Here is a 15,398-nt window from a genome sequence, read left to right on the forward strand (position 1 = left end):
TTAATTTAAAGTGATTGTAAAGTCTCGTTTTTTCTCCTAAAAAAAATAACAAACATGTTACACTTACCTGCTCTGTTGCAGTGGATTTGCACAAAGGAGCCTGGATCCTCCTCTTCTTGGGTCCAGCTTTTGTGCTCCTGGTCCCTCCCTCTTGTTCAGTGCCTCCACAGCAAGCAGCTTGCTATGGGGGCACCTGAGCAGAGTCACAGCTCCCTGTGTCCATTCAGACACGAAGCCCCGACCAGGCCCTGCCCCCTCTCTACCCTGATTGGCTAGCCGACTGAGTGACAACAGCGGGAGCCAGTGACGCCACTGCTGTGTCTCAGCCAATCAGGAAGGAGATTCTTGGACGGCTGAGACGTTTGTGAACATCGCTGGACAGAGAGGGACTTCAGCTAACTATTAGGGGAGCCGAGGGGGGCTGCTGCACAGAAAAGGCTTTTTATCTTTATCTTACACTGCCTTTACAACCTCTACTTTGTAGTAAAAAACACACTCATGTGGTACTGTGCACCAGTGGCGTTGCTAGGGGGGGGACGGGGGTGCAGTCCGCACCCAGGTGACACCTGCTAGAGGGGTGACACCGTACTGAGGCTGACGAAAGCCCTGGCTCCCTTAGGCAGTTTTTCTTTTCAGCCGGACCGGAACACACCTCCAGTGCCTGAGCCTGTGTTTCACCATCTATTCTCCGGCCTTCTGTGTACCCGAGCCCCGAGCTGGTACGGTTGGTAATGGGCAGGGGGGCGGCCGGCTTGCGATGTTTGGGGTGTCCTTTCCTCTGCCGCTGAGGTGTTGTGTGATGGGTGGGTTGCGCTGCTCAGAGTTGGTGGGATAAGGGGAGTGTTTGTGTCCGACTACGGTGCCCGTGCATGTTGTGTGTGTGTGTACGGGGGGAGGGGGTTCTGCTGTACAGAGATATATATCAGTCACAGATATATTAATTATATAATATAGCTGTACAGCAGCAACCCCCCCCCCCATTCCTGGTTATCAGACCAGCTCAAGGTGGGCGGTGGCTCAGTCAGCTACTATACCTATATTATAATATAGATGTGTCCAGCAGCACTCCAAACCCCACCCCCCGTGCCCCGTTATTAGACTGTTAAGGGGGGGTTGGGGTGCTGCAGCTGTATTATATATAGGTATAGTAGCTGACTGAGTCGCCCACCCTGAGCTGGTCTGATAACAAGGAATGGGGGGTGCTGCTGTGTCCACCACCCATGCATAGTAGCTCAGCCAGCCTAAGCTGATCTGTTAAGGGGTGAAGGGGGGTGGGGTGTCCGTAGTTCAGGTGTAGATAGACTGTGACCCACATCAGATCCGTCCAGCAAGCAGAAGGTCACAGCAGCATCTTGCAGTCTTCCCTGACTTCTGCAATCAGATACCGTCCACCACACCCACGGTCCAGCAAGCAACTCAACTTGTCGGGAGGTCACAGCATCTTGCCATCTTCCTTGCGGCCTTCCGATACCGTCCAGCAAGCTACACACTGTGTCAGCAGGTCAGTGTTCCAAAATCCAAATCAAATCATCAATGCCAATGATGCCATGGTCTGCTTTCCCCAGGGCAGTGCTAAACGTAGAAAAAAATATATATGGGGGGGGGGGGGGGGTCACACCATATTTTACCGCACCAGTGACACCACTGCTGTGCGCTCGATTAATGTCCCACAGGCTAAAGGCTTATACTGTCCCCTTAAGGCATAATGGCAGCTGCACTTCATCTGTTCAAGTTTGCACCACCCCTTAAGGTGTTAACGAAAATCAAAATGTGTACCACATGAACCTCAAACTGTCCCCTTAACAGAGATGGGAAACTCCTCTTATTGTTTAACTTCCGCCTTGCTTCCTGTATGGCGCGCTGAGATCATTGGCCCTGCCCCCTACACATTACTCCACTGTCACATGGCTTCGCTGATGAAGCCACAGAAGAGTGGATTAACATGTGTTAGAGACAAAATGACAGGGGGTGTCACAATAAAGTGAACACCACCTCTGCCCACTAAGCCCCATAATGTGCTATGACCTGCGGAAGTATTGTTAAAGCCGTGATCCAGAGTCCAGAGTCCACATACAGGGAAACACCTTATTCATGATGCTGGGTCATAATAAAGTCAAGACCTCGCCCATCACAGTGGGAATACCCATACCCCTGAAGGGGTCTTCAGGATCTGGGAATTATAGAAATGAACCATGGCCTTGGGACTAGATCGCACCCTTAACTTTACACATTGCACTCTATGCCAATGTGAGTGTCTAATGCAGGTTCCTGTGCATTAAAAGCCAGCTCCATATGGTGGGGGTCTGAGCACAGTCCCCCAGGTGAGGATAACTGATCCAGAAACTTGATTACCAGTCCTCATTCTTGTACTGTACAAGATAAAATGTTAGGAATACCAGTCCTTAGTACTTACCTCTCCCTAGATATATCTGCATTAGTTGCTTTTTAGGGCTTTTTTTTTCTTTAACTTTATCATCTAGTGATCCTGCCAGTAAAACATTTCCTGACCAAGGATAACACACTCTCACTGTACTGTCACCCTGGGGCAGGACTACAGAACACCTTCCCCTCTCCATTTCTTCATAATGTAGAGAGTTGAAGTTCTTTAGGACATAGAGAGCTGGGTATGATGCAGTCAGCAAGCACAGGAAGTGCACCAGATTTCTGGAAGGATCAGCATTATTTGCACTGCTAGAAAAAGATATGATAAGGTTTACATACCCTTTAAACGCAGGTTAGTGTTATAACAATAGACATATGTGCACAACTTTCGGGGTCATTTAACCCTTGCAGTGTGGGGGGGGGCTCAACTGCAAGGATCTAATTCCTGGAGTTGGGTTTAATGCTCATTTGTCTACGGGAACATTAACCACGTATTTAAGTTTATGAACTGCATGGTAGACTATTTTTGATCCTTACGCTGCAAGCATTAGTAAATAGATAGGAAAGTATATAATATTAATTTGTTTACATTTTTTTCTCATTTTCTTTAGTTACTTCCTGGTATCTAGGCCTAGGCAAATGGCATGCATCCTAAGAGTCATCAGGAGGGGAGGAGGGTTTTTCTCAGCTAAATACACCTTAATGCCTGAGCTAAGGGCAGATGGATTCCAGGAAGTAAATGCTACAAGAATCATCTGCCCTTACTCAATATGGTTACAGCCAGAAATGTTAGGGGGATGTTTTTCAAAGTGATTTCTCAGCAAATAAAAGCATGGATGGATGGATGGATGGCCAAGTTAAAAATGAGTTTTTAGACACAGTTTATTTCTGCTTTAACGTTAGACTGATGACCTGTGAAGATTTGAAAGCATTGCCTAAGGGGAATTTTGGGTACCATCATTTTTTGGGATACCAGGGGCATGTGCTATTTTAAGACTTGACATGTTTGGTTATTTGCTTGGTGCAACCCCATCTTTTATATCTTTAACCCTTTCATGACTAAGCCTATTTTTGAAATTTGGTGTTTACAAGTTAAAATCCGTATATTTTGCTAGAAAATTACTTAGAGCTCCCAAACATCATATATATTTTTTTAGCAGAGAATCTAGAAAATAAAATGGAGATTGTTGCAATATTTTATATCACACGGTATTTGTGCAGCGGTGTTTTAAACGCAAATTTTTGGAAAAGGGAAATTTTCATGAATTTTTAAAAATCCAAACAGTAAAGTTACCCCAATTTTTTTGTATAATGTGAAAGATGATGTTACGCCGAGTAAATAGGTACCAAACATGTCACCCTTTATAATTGCACGCACTCGTGGAACGGCGACAAACTACGGTACCTATGAATTTCCATAGGCGACACTTTAAATTTTTTTTACGGTTACCAGGTTAGAGTTACAGAGGAGGTCTAGGGCTAGAATTATTGCTCTTGCTCTGACGATCGCGGTGATATCTCACATGTGTGATTTGAACACCGTTTACATATGCGGGCGCGACTTCCGTATGCGTTTTCTTCGCTGCGCGAGCACGCGGGCACGGGGGCGCTTTAAAAAATGTTTTTTTTTTAATTTTATTTATTTTTATACTTATAAATTGTGTTTAAAAAAATTATTTTTTTTTTTAACTTTTATTGCTGTCACAAAGAATGTAAACATCCCTTGTGACAGTAATAGGTGGTGACAGGTACTCTTTATGGAGGGATCGGGGGTCTAAAAGACCCCCGATCCCTCCTTTGCACTTCAAAGTATTCAGATCGCCGAAAACGGCGATTCTGAACACTGTATATTTTTTTTTAAAACCGGCGCTGTCATGACGTTGCTTCCGCGTTTACATTGAGAAGGCTGGAACGAAGCCGCCCCCAGCTGCCTAAGGCAGCCGATTGGACACCGGGCCTCCCGATCGCACGGGAGGCCCGGTAAGAGCGGCAGGAGGCGGCGGGAGGGGGGGGGGGATGTCCCCTCCCGCTCCTCCGGTATAACAGCCGAGCGGCTTTTAGCCACATTGGTTGTTATACTCGGATAGCCGATCGCCGGCTCTAAACAACGGTACCGTTGTAGCTGCAGGCATCATCCCTGTATAACCCCGGAAAGCCGAGTACGCAGATCTGCGTACGGTCGGCGGGAAGGGGAGATAAACAAATTTGGGTAGTAAATTGCGTTTTTTCCACCCCCCCCCAACTAAAATTCAATTTTGGGGTATTTTTTTTTACTAGAAAATGTTTGATAAATAACTGCAAATATCACTTGGATAACCTTACAGTTTTAAGCAAGCTTAAATTGCTAAAACAAATATATTAATGTCAGTTTACCAAAAAGTGATATTTTAGATGTCTAGAGGCTGGAAAGTGATATAACAAAACAGTTTCTTTTGTCTCTGAAAAACTGGTAAGGAAAGCTCTACTCTGGAGAGCTGAAGTGTGCACTACTGATGTGTAAAGTAAAAGGAGAAGGAATGCAAGAGCAATTGAACTACTCTTGTTGTAGTAATCCTTTGATGTGGCTGGCAATATAGCTGGGAAATATGACTTGGAGTTCTAACTACTGGAAACCTCTATGTCAGAAGCCAGCTTCACTCATCTATGACTGATGAAGAATTTGAGTGGAGCGATCCTTTAAACAAAGAGTGCTTGGGGTGTGATGTGACAATATAAGACGTCTCATTTGAGAGAGAGCTGGGAAGAGCAGGACATACATGAGTATCTACACTACATGTTTGGAGTGTTTACTTGCATGCAAGATTACATGTACACACTTTGTTGTGTTTATTATATCTTTGAGGCTCCAGTTACACATGCTGCGGCCGCGGGTCACATCCTGGGGTCCGGTGCGTGTCCGTTTACCGATTCAGGTGTGAATCGGGTCAAAATTTTTGCCTGAAATGACGCACAGGACCCTTTCCAAATGTGCACCGCGGCCACCCTGGAACTGTGTAAACTGGCTCCATTGAGAGCCGGTCACACTCTCCCGTTATGCAAATTGGATTCCAATTCGCATATATGTGAATCCAGCCTTAAACTTTTAATGCAGTTTTACACTATGAATGGTATAGGTTTTTTATGCTGTTACTATGAGGCTGGCTTCACACTATTACCACATGCGGCTCACAGCAGGGGTCCGGTTCAGCCCAAATTTTTGGGCTGAATTCGGACCTGAAACGGACCAAAAGAAGCACAGGACCTCTGTGCAAATTCACACTGGAGCCGCAGTGGAGGATATGTGAACCGGCTCCTTAGAGAGGGAAACCCACATTCAATTCGCAGCCTGAAGTAATAGAATTCCATGCCTTGGTGCCAAGTCCAAATGCCCTTTGCTTCTCTGACAGAGGAGACACAAGCTCATTAGAAAACAAAAAGGAACAAAAGAGGACGCATGAGCCTAGCGAATTGTCCTACGATATTTAAGAAAACAATTGTTTACAATTATACTCACAAACAGATGTATTAAAATCACTCATCGAACTACTCAAAATCCAGCTCTGCAGTATAAATTTTAGACAATTTTTTTCTTAACAAAACATGGGATAATGCACTAGGCAATTGCACCTCTTTTGTTCGTTTTTGTAGTGGCTTCAAAAAGTCCCCGGTCTGAGAACAGCAAGGCTTGAGGCTACATCCCTGTGCCGTGGAGTTATTTTCTATACCTTTCACCAGGACGTCACACTTTTGCGCAGGTTTTGTTCTGGTTGTTTCCACACTCTCATTAGACCTGACTAATATATATGTCACAAGCATGTCACGGAATTTGCATAGTTGTTGGAAGGTACACGACTGCACCAAGTCGTATACAGTTTGAAAAAGCAATCATGTGGATGCTCAACAACAGAACTTAAATAAGATTACATTTAGGGCCAGTTCACACAAGGACTTACAATCAAAACCTAATTAAAGTGGACCTTTAGTCAGAAAATTAAGTCCTGCTAGATCACTTCAGGCTGGCCCCTTTTGCAGGTATAGCTATGAAAAACATTAAAAAAATGTGTTTATACTGTTTAAAATCAAGTAATACACTTTCACCCTGCTCTGCACATGCTCAGTGGTGCTCTATTTTTAGGCATTTTTAAGCACTACCGGGTTTATAGAGGCCGATCTGCTGACAACCTTAAAGCGGAATTAAACCCTCCTATTCTTTACAGCAGTGGTCCCCAACCACCAAGCCATGGCCTCTGAAGCGGAACCGCGAGTGCGGCGGGCAGCATGAGAGAGCCGGGTGAGTGCGCGGGCAGCATGAGAGATGACCGATGTTCCTCCCTCACTGTGCAGCTACGGGCAGCAAAAAGATTACATCATCTCTCACTGCCCACCCTCTCTCTGGGACCCAGTCAATGCACATGTGCTGCATCTGGTGGCAGATAACACGGCAAGTGACAAACCGCATCTGGCGGCAGGCGACGGTGGCAAGCTACAATCCGCATCTGGCGGCAGGCGACGGTGGCAAGCTACAATCCGCATCTGGCGGCAGGCGACGGTGGCAAGCTGCATCTGGCGGCAGGCGACGGTGGCAAGCTGCATCTGGCGGCAGGCGACGGTGGCAAGCTGCATCTGGCGGCAGGCGACGGTGGCAAGCTGCATCTGGCGGCAGGCGACGGTGGCAAGCTGCATCTGGCGGCAGGCGACGGTGGCAAGCTGCATCTGGCGGCAGGCGACGGTGGCAAGCTGCATCTGGCGGCAGGCGACGGTGGCAAGCTGCATCTGGCGGCAGGCGACGGTGGCAAGCTGCATCTGGCGGCAGGCGACGGTGGCAAGCTGCATCTGGCGGCAGGCGACGGTGGCAAGCTGCATCTGGCGGCAGGCGACGGTGGCAAGCTGCATCTGGCGGCAGGCGACGGTGGCAAGCTGCATCTGGCGGCAGGCGACGGTGGCAAGCTGCATCTGGCGGCAGGCGACGGTGGCAAGCTGCATCTGGCGGCAGGCGACGGTGGCAAGCTGCATCTGGCGGCAGGCGACGGTGGCAAGCTGCATCTGGCGGCAGGCGACGGTGGCAAGTGACACTCTCAGGGCTCCCACGGACTCTGCATTATAGTGAGTTGATCCATTATATTTTATATTGCAATGTAATAACAGAAATAATGCACTTCAATCATCCCGACACCATATCAACCATGGCGCCGTGATGATTGAAGCACCAACACCAGCCATTGCCCTGACAACTTGCCTGTGAAAACCCGCATGGCCTCCAGCAAGAAGAAACCAGAGCAATGCTGGAGGCAATTTACAGCACACACTAATTTTGGTAGCATAAATTATTAATGTGCAATGTTTGTTCCTTGCTAAAGAACATTATTTTTTTATCAAGCTCCACTTTAACACAGAGAATTTGTTTTTTAACAATGTTCTACAGTATTTTAGGAACGGGTAACAGAAGTGTTGGTATATCAATGTGTTCTGTTTCATACACTACAGCACCACCTAGTGTAAGACTGGCAAATGACTATTCAAAAGCCACAGTGTATGGAAAAAGGGAAGGAATTATTTCCGCAGCACATTTGGAAGTCCCCGATAATGACAGTTCATAAACTTTATGACAAATTCTTATTTGGAGTAAATGCATTAAACGCTGAGGTTGGACCATTTAAACAGGCATGAGGACTTCTGTGTACCCAAGTACAAATGTTCTTTTGCTTTTGAAACGGATGAACATGATGGGCCTTAAAGGAAATATGTCATGAGAAAACAAAAAGGAGGCTGCCATAGTTGATCTCCTTTTGAGAATGCTAGTTCCCTGGCTGTTAGGCTGATGCTTTGTTTTTTTCACTCAGCTTGTGTTTTTCCTCCTTGCCTTTAAAATAAAAGCAGAGAACGGTCCTCAACAACTGATAGCAGCTACAAATAGAAGCAGCACTGTAAGCCCACTTCGTGCTCGGAAAGTACGCCAACACTCTTCATCGTGATTGATGAGTTTGTACACTTTAGAGCACTTTTCGACAGTCAAGAATTTTAATGTTGTCCGATTCTGTGCCCTAAAAATATTAAAGCAATAAGGAACCCCAACATATTTCTTACACTACTTACAGCATGCTTGTTCTGGGACTTGGACTCAAAAGAAGTCAGACACAGCCAGTAACTTGCATATTAAAGAGGCAGCTAAAAATGGTGGCCCCCATGCTTATTTCATGACAGAGTCACTTCAACCATTTGTCTAATAGCACTATTTATAACCGCCAGCTGATAGCAAAGGACTTTACCAACTCCCATGCTGCTATAGCAGCGGAGAACTTCTGTCTAACAGTCAAGCTGACTGTTGGCTTTCTGGTAGATGAAAGTACTACCCCTTTGCTGTCAAACTACCCCCAGAATGGTGTTGGCAGGTACAGGGAAAGGAAAACAGCAAATATCAGTTTGCTTACCTCCCCTCCAGTTACTTTCATTTTCAGAGCTGCCATTCAATGGCTGCTGTGGCCGGGGAAGCAGCTGATCAATCGCTATTTGTGGTTGATCAGCTTTAGTGGGGTCCATAGGTGACATTAGCAGTCTATTTATTCTCTGGGGTCACCTTAAAGATTTACTGTCATTTCTACTTTGCTATAACATAGGAGGCAGTTAGTCCCCTATGCGACAGTAATGAAGAAAAAAAAAAGTATAATCATAAATTTTAAGCCACCACATACACACACAAACCAACTTAAAACACACACACACTAGTGCACCTACATGATCACAACAATTGCACCAAACATACTGGGTATGAACATTTGGTTGAAAGCATAAAATCTAGGGCCAACCTTTAATCTTTACTCTAAACCAGGAGTGTCCAACCTGCAACTCAAGATGGCTATGAATGGTGCCCAACACAATCGTCAACTTAGATATGCGGCAGCAAAGTGGCACAGCTGCGGCGAATCACGTACTTGGTACACTTCCGGGTCTGGGGCGTGCATGCATGTCGCTGGGGACTCACTCCCGCTGTGATCACACACCACGGAAGCCCAGTGGCGGGTACTGCAGACTTCAAGTCCGCCGGAACCCGCAGATCGTTCAGTACACAGGCAGAATGGCAATCCACCTATGTAAACAAGGTAGATCGCCGTTCTGTCAGTAGGGAAGGCATTGATCCTGAGTTCCTGCAAAGCAGGGACAGGGATCTATGCCTTCCTTTAAGAAAAGCAACTCCCCTCACAGTACACAAGCACTGTCTGGAAACACATTTAACCCTTTGATTGCCCCTGATGTTAACCCCTTCTCAGTCAGTGTCATTAGTACAGTGATAATGCACATCTTTAGCGCTGATCATTATATTAGTGTTACTAGTCCCCAAAAAAGCGTCACAAGTGTCAGTTAGTGTCCGATTTGTCCGCTGCAATATTGCAGTCCCATTATAAGTCGCTGATTGCCGCCATTACGAGTAAAAAAATAAATAAAAACATCCCATACTTTGTAGATGCTGTAACTTTTGCGCAAACCAAACGCTTTTTTGGGGGGGTTTCTTACCAAAAATATGCATCAGTATACATATTGGCCTAAATTGATAAGGAAATTTGATTTTTTTTAAATTTAAGTTTTCTTCATTAGATGTGTTATATAGCAGAAACTAAAAAATATTTTTTTTCAAAATGGTCAGTCTTGTTTATTGCACAAAAAATAAAAACCACAGTCGTGATCAAATGTCACCAAAAGAAAGCTCTGTTTGTGGGGAAAAAAATGGGCATACTTTTTTGTTGGGTACATCATCGCCCGACCGCGCAATTGGCAGTTAAAGTAACGCAGTGCCGTAGCATGAAAAAATGGCCCGGTCATGAAGGGGGGTAAATCTTCCAGAGGGCAAGTGGTTAAAAATGTTATTTTTTTGTAAATAAGCATTTTACACTTTGTGAACACATGTGGCTTAAGAAAAATTTGACTGTCTTTTTACTGGACTTTATACGTTTTATCTTCCCAGAGAAAATTATCCCACTGTTCACAATCACGCTTTATTCATGTCATCAGTTTTCGGCAGCACCTCTATTTGGGGGGAACGATTTTCAAGGATGAAGCACACCAAGGGCAAAATTAGAACCAAAATATCCGATGACCACCTTGAGAATTAACTGAGACTTGCTACTTCATCCATCCAACTATATATTGATGCACTAGTTTATATCACACTAGTTTTATGTAGTTTTAACTTTTATAACAAAAAAAATATTACAAAAAAAATGCAGTTCATCATTACTCTGATTGGTACATGATCAACATCAGTGGTCGGTAACTTGTGATCTGCCTGACTTTTTCTCCTCATCAGCTATCCTTATTGTTAATGCATTTTATGTGTGGCCCAGGACAATTCCTCTTCTTTCAATTTGGCCCAGGAAGATGAAAAGGTTGAACACCCCTCGAAGAGTTAAATAATTGCAAATTATTCTTTAGCGCATGTATAATTCAATGTATCCTAATAAGTGTATTTTATGATTGGATAATGATGATGAATATGAGATCTTCCCCTTATTATAAAGGAAATATGTCATCCAAACATGTACCCCTTATTGGTGGAAAACATTTAATAACACCCATCTCATCCTGTGTACTTAACCACTTGCCGACCGCCTCACGACGATGTACGTCAGCAGAATGGCACGGGCAGGCACGTACCTGTACTGCACGTACCTGTACGTGATCTGCCTCCCGCCGGCGGGGGGTCCGATCGAACCCCCCCCCAGTGCCCGAGGAGGTCGGCTTCTGTCTGGCAGCGATCAGACGTGAGGGGGAGGCCATCCATTCGTGGCCCCCCCCCTCGCGATCGCTCCCAGCCAATGAGAATCTTCCTCTGCCTCTGTAATGTAAACAGAGGCAGAGGAAGTGATGTCATCTCTCCTCGAGCCGGTCTTTTTCGTTCCGGCGCCGAGGAGAGAAGACATCAAGTAAGTGCACCAACACTACACTTCCGGTAGAACACGCCAGGCACACTTTTCACCCCCTGATCACCCCCCCCCTGTACCCCCCTGCCACACTGACACCAATAGCGTTTTTTTTTTTTGTTTTTTTTAGCATTAGGGGTCAGTTTGTGACAGTTATAAGTGTTAGGGCAGTTAGGGTTAGCCCCCTTTAGGTCTGGGGCACCCCCCCTTCAGGTCTAGGGTACCCCCCCAATAAAGGTTAACCCCTTGATCACCCCCCATCGCCAGTGTCACCAAGCGATCATTTTTCTGATCGCTGTATTAGTGTCACTGGTGACGCTAGTTAGGGAGGTAAGTATATAGGTTTGCCGTCAGCGTTTTATAGCGACAGGGACCCCCATATACCACCTACTAAAGGTTTTAACCCCCTGATTGCCCCCTAGTTAACCCTTTCACCAGCGATCACCGTATAAATGTTACGGGTGACGCTGGTTAGTTTGTTTTTTTATAGTTTATTATAGTTTTAGGGCACCCGCTGTTTATTACCTTATAAAGCATAATTGCCTGGCGGTGATATAAGTTACGTTTTTAGGGTCAGATAAGGTCTGCGTCGCCCCAGGCAGCGTCAGGTTAGCTCCAGTACCGCTAACACCCACGCACGCAGCATACACCTCCCTTAGTGCTATAGTATCTGAACGGATCAATATCTGATCCGATCAGATCTATACTAGCATCCCCAGCAGTTTAGGGTTCCCATAAACACAGTGTTAGCGGGATCAGCCCAGATACCTGCTAGCACCTGCGTTTTGCCCCTCGGCCCAGCCCTGCCCAGCCCACCCAAGTGCAGTATCGATCACTGCCACTTACAAAACACTAAGCACACATAACTGCAGCGTTCGCAGAGTCAGGCCTGATCCCTGCGATCGCTAACAGTTTTTTGGTAGCGTTTTGAATCAGTCGCTAACAGTCAGGAGCTTTTTTGTCTGTGAGTCTTACTAGTGTAGCCCTAAATTTAGAGCCCAAAATGGCAAATCGAAGGTACACTAGTGAAGAGGCCTACACGTTTCTGAGCATGACAGATAGTGAAGAGGAAGTCACTCATCTGTCAGATTCAGGCTCAGAATACGATCCTGTAGAGGACAGCGGCTCCATGACAGATAGCTCTGACGACGGAGTTGTGGTGCCTGCTAAGGTCAGGCGTACCAGTCCCCAATCTTCTTCTTCTGTCCTTGAAGTGCAAGAACCGCAGGTCCCGAGTATGGAGCAGAGCAGTACTAGCGCCGCTATTCCTTCTGGTGAACTGGCAAGCACCAGCGGCCTAGTACACCCTGGTCGTATATCCAGCACTGCAGTAACACTTGGTAACATGGAGAGTCCCATAAGTGCAGTTCAAGCTGGCGATGTGTTAAGCACTAGTAGTGTCCCGCTGCCACCAAGAAGACGAACACAGGCCCGTCGTGCCCATAGTGCCCTTCCTGCTGCATTCGCCAATCCGAATTGGGAAGCCACCACTTCTGCAGCACCCCGTACTTCCCCCATTCACTTGCCAACCCGGAATTCAGGTGGAAACAGTTGATTTTACGCCACTGGATTTTTATTTGCTGTTTTTCACCGAAGATCTCTATAGGTCTATTGTGGACCAAAGCAATTTATACGCTGGTAAACACATCGCCACTATTCCCCAGTCCTCCCTTGCCAGAGATTGGAGACCAATTACGGTCTCCGAATTTAAGATCTTTCTGGGCCTTTCCCTCAACATAGGCATAACTAAAAAGAGTGAGTTGCGGTCATATTGGTCCACTGACCCAATTCACCATATGCCCTTGTTCTCTGCCTCCATGACTAGGGCACGATACGAGCAGATTTTGCGGTTCATGCACTTCAATGACAATGAACCCTGTCGTCCTCGTGGAGACCCTGAATACGATCGGCTCTACAAAATTCAGCCCCTCGTAAACCACTTCAACCAGCATTTTGCAGACTTGTTTACTCCCCATCAAGTTGTCTGCGTTGATGAGTCCCTGAATACGTTTTCTGGCCGCATTCAAACAGTACCTTTCCAGCAAGCGTGCCAGATACGGGGTCAAGATGTATAAGCTCTGTGACAGGGCCACAGGCTATACATGTAGATTTATGGTTTACGAGGGCAAAGATAGTCACGTAGAGCCGACAAACTGCCCTGAATACCTAGGAAGTGCTGGCAGGATAGTGTGGGACTTGGTGTCACCCTTATTCAGAAAGGGGTACCACTTATACGTGGACAATTATTACACGAGCGTGCCACTTTTTAGTCACCTTTTTGATCAACAGATTGGAGCATATGGCACCGTGCGACCTAATCGCCGGGGCTTTCCCCAGCGGCTTGTAGATTCCCGTCTTAGGCTGGTGGAGAGAGCCTGCTTGAAGTGTAATAACTTGCTCGCTATGAAGTGGAGGGATAATAAGAATGTTTTCGTTCTTACCTCCCTTCATGCAGACACGACGGTCCAAATTACTACGGCAACTGGTGTTGTGGAGAAACCCCTCTGTGTCCACGAATATAACCAAAATATGGGATGGGTGGACCTCAACCGCCGTACCTAGTTGCCTGTAAGGCCAGACGCTGGTACAAAAAAGTGTCTGTTTATTTCAATTGGCTTTGCTGAACGTTCATGTGCTATACAGAGCTTCAGGACGGACTGGATCCTTCCTTAAATTCCAAGAAGATATCGTCAGAGCCCTTCTGTTTTCCAGACGGTGCTCCACCTCACCTTCCTCAACCAAATTCAGTAAGGCGGCTGCATGAGAGGCATTTTCCTTATGTCCTCTCGAGTACCCCTACCCAAAGAGCCCCCCAAAGAAGATGTCGTATCTGTAGCAAGTGTGGCTTTAGGGGTTACACCCTGTATTATTGTCCCTCCTGTCCTGACAATCCTGGTCTATGCATTGGTGAATGTTTTGAACACTACCATACACTAGTTTTAGTGTAGGGTACAGCATTGCACAGACTAGGACACATTTTCACAGGGTCTCCCAAGATGCCATCGCATTTTGAGAGACCCAAACCTGGTACCAGTTACAAAAGTTAAAGTTACTAAAAAAAGTGTAAAAATAAATAAAAAAAATAAAAACACAAAAAAAAATAGAACAATAAAACGACAACTATATTAGTTTTTTTTATTTTATCTCACTCTTTATTCTCTCTCTATTGTTCTGCTATTTTTTACTGTATTCTATTCTGCAATGTTTTATTGTTATTATGTTTTACCATGTTTGCTTTTCAGATATGAAATTTTTTTATACTTTACTGTTTACTATGTTTTGTTTCTTGGTGTGGTCAGATGCTTTGAGGGCAGAGGAGAGATCTAGGGTCTAATAGACCCCAGTTTTTTCAAAAAAAGAGTACCTGTCACTACCTATCGCTATCATAGGGGATATTTACATTCCCTGAGATAACATAAAAATATATAAAATAAAAATGAAAGGAACCGTTTAAAAATAAGATAAAAAAGCAAAAAAAGGCGAACGCAAGCGTCGGTCTGGCGTCAAATGTAAACAGCAATTGCACCATGCATGTGAGGCATCACCGCGAAGGTCAGATCGAGGGCAGTAATTTTAGCAGTAGACCTCCTCTGTAAATCTAAAGTGGTAACCTGTAAAGGCTTTTAAAAATGTATTTAGTTTGTCGCCACTGCACGTTTGTGCGCAATTTTAAAGCATGTCATATTTGGTATCCATGTACTCGGCCTAAGATCATCTTTTTTATTTCATCAAACATTTGGGCAATATAGTGTGTTTTAGTGCATTAAAATTTAAAAAAGTGTGTTTTTTCCCAAAAAAATGCGTTTGAAAAATCGCTGCGCATACTGTGTAAAAAAAAAAAAAAAAAATGAAACACCCACCATTTTAATCTGTAGGGCATTTGCTTTCAAAAAATATATAATGTTTGGGGGTTCAAAGTAATTTTCTTGCAAAAAAAAAAAGTGTCAGAAAGGGCTTTGTCTTCAAGTGGTTAGAAGAGTGGGTGAAGTGTGACATAAGCTTCTAAATGTTGTGCATAAAATGCCAGGACAGTTCAAAACCCCATTTTGGAAAGTAGACACCCCAAGCTATTTGCTGAGAGGCATGTAGAGTCCATGGAATATTTTATTTTGTGACACAAGTTGC

The 15,398-nt window shown here is 45.2% G+C and overlaps 1 protein-coding gene and 1 pseudogene across 6 annotated transcripts in view; both read right to left on the reverse strand.

Moving 5' to 3' along the window:
- MACROD2 (mono-ADP ribosylhydrolase 2) overlaps positions 1-15,398 on the reverse strand; it is a 3,509,413-nt gene that overhangs the window by 3,380,908 nt on the left and 113,107 nt on the right. The window lies entirely within an intron of this gene.
- Positions 8,193-8,392, reverse strand: LOC141142013 (small nucleolar RNA U3; annotated as a pseudogene).

This window comes from Aquarana catesbeiana, linkage group LG04 (assembly GCF_042186555.1).
Source record: "Aquarana catesbeiana isolate 2022-GZ linkage group LG04, ASM4218655v1, whole genome shotgun sequence".
NCBI lineage: Eukaryota > Metazoa > Chordata > Amphibia > Anura > Ranidae > Aquarana > Aquarana catesbeiana.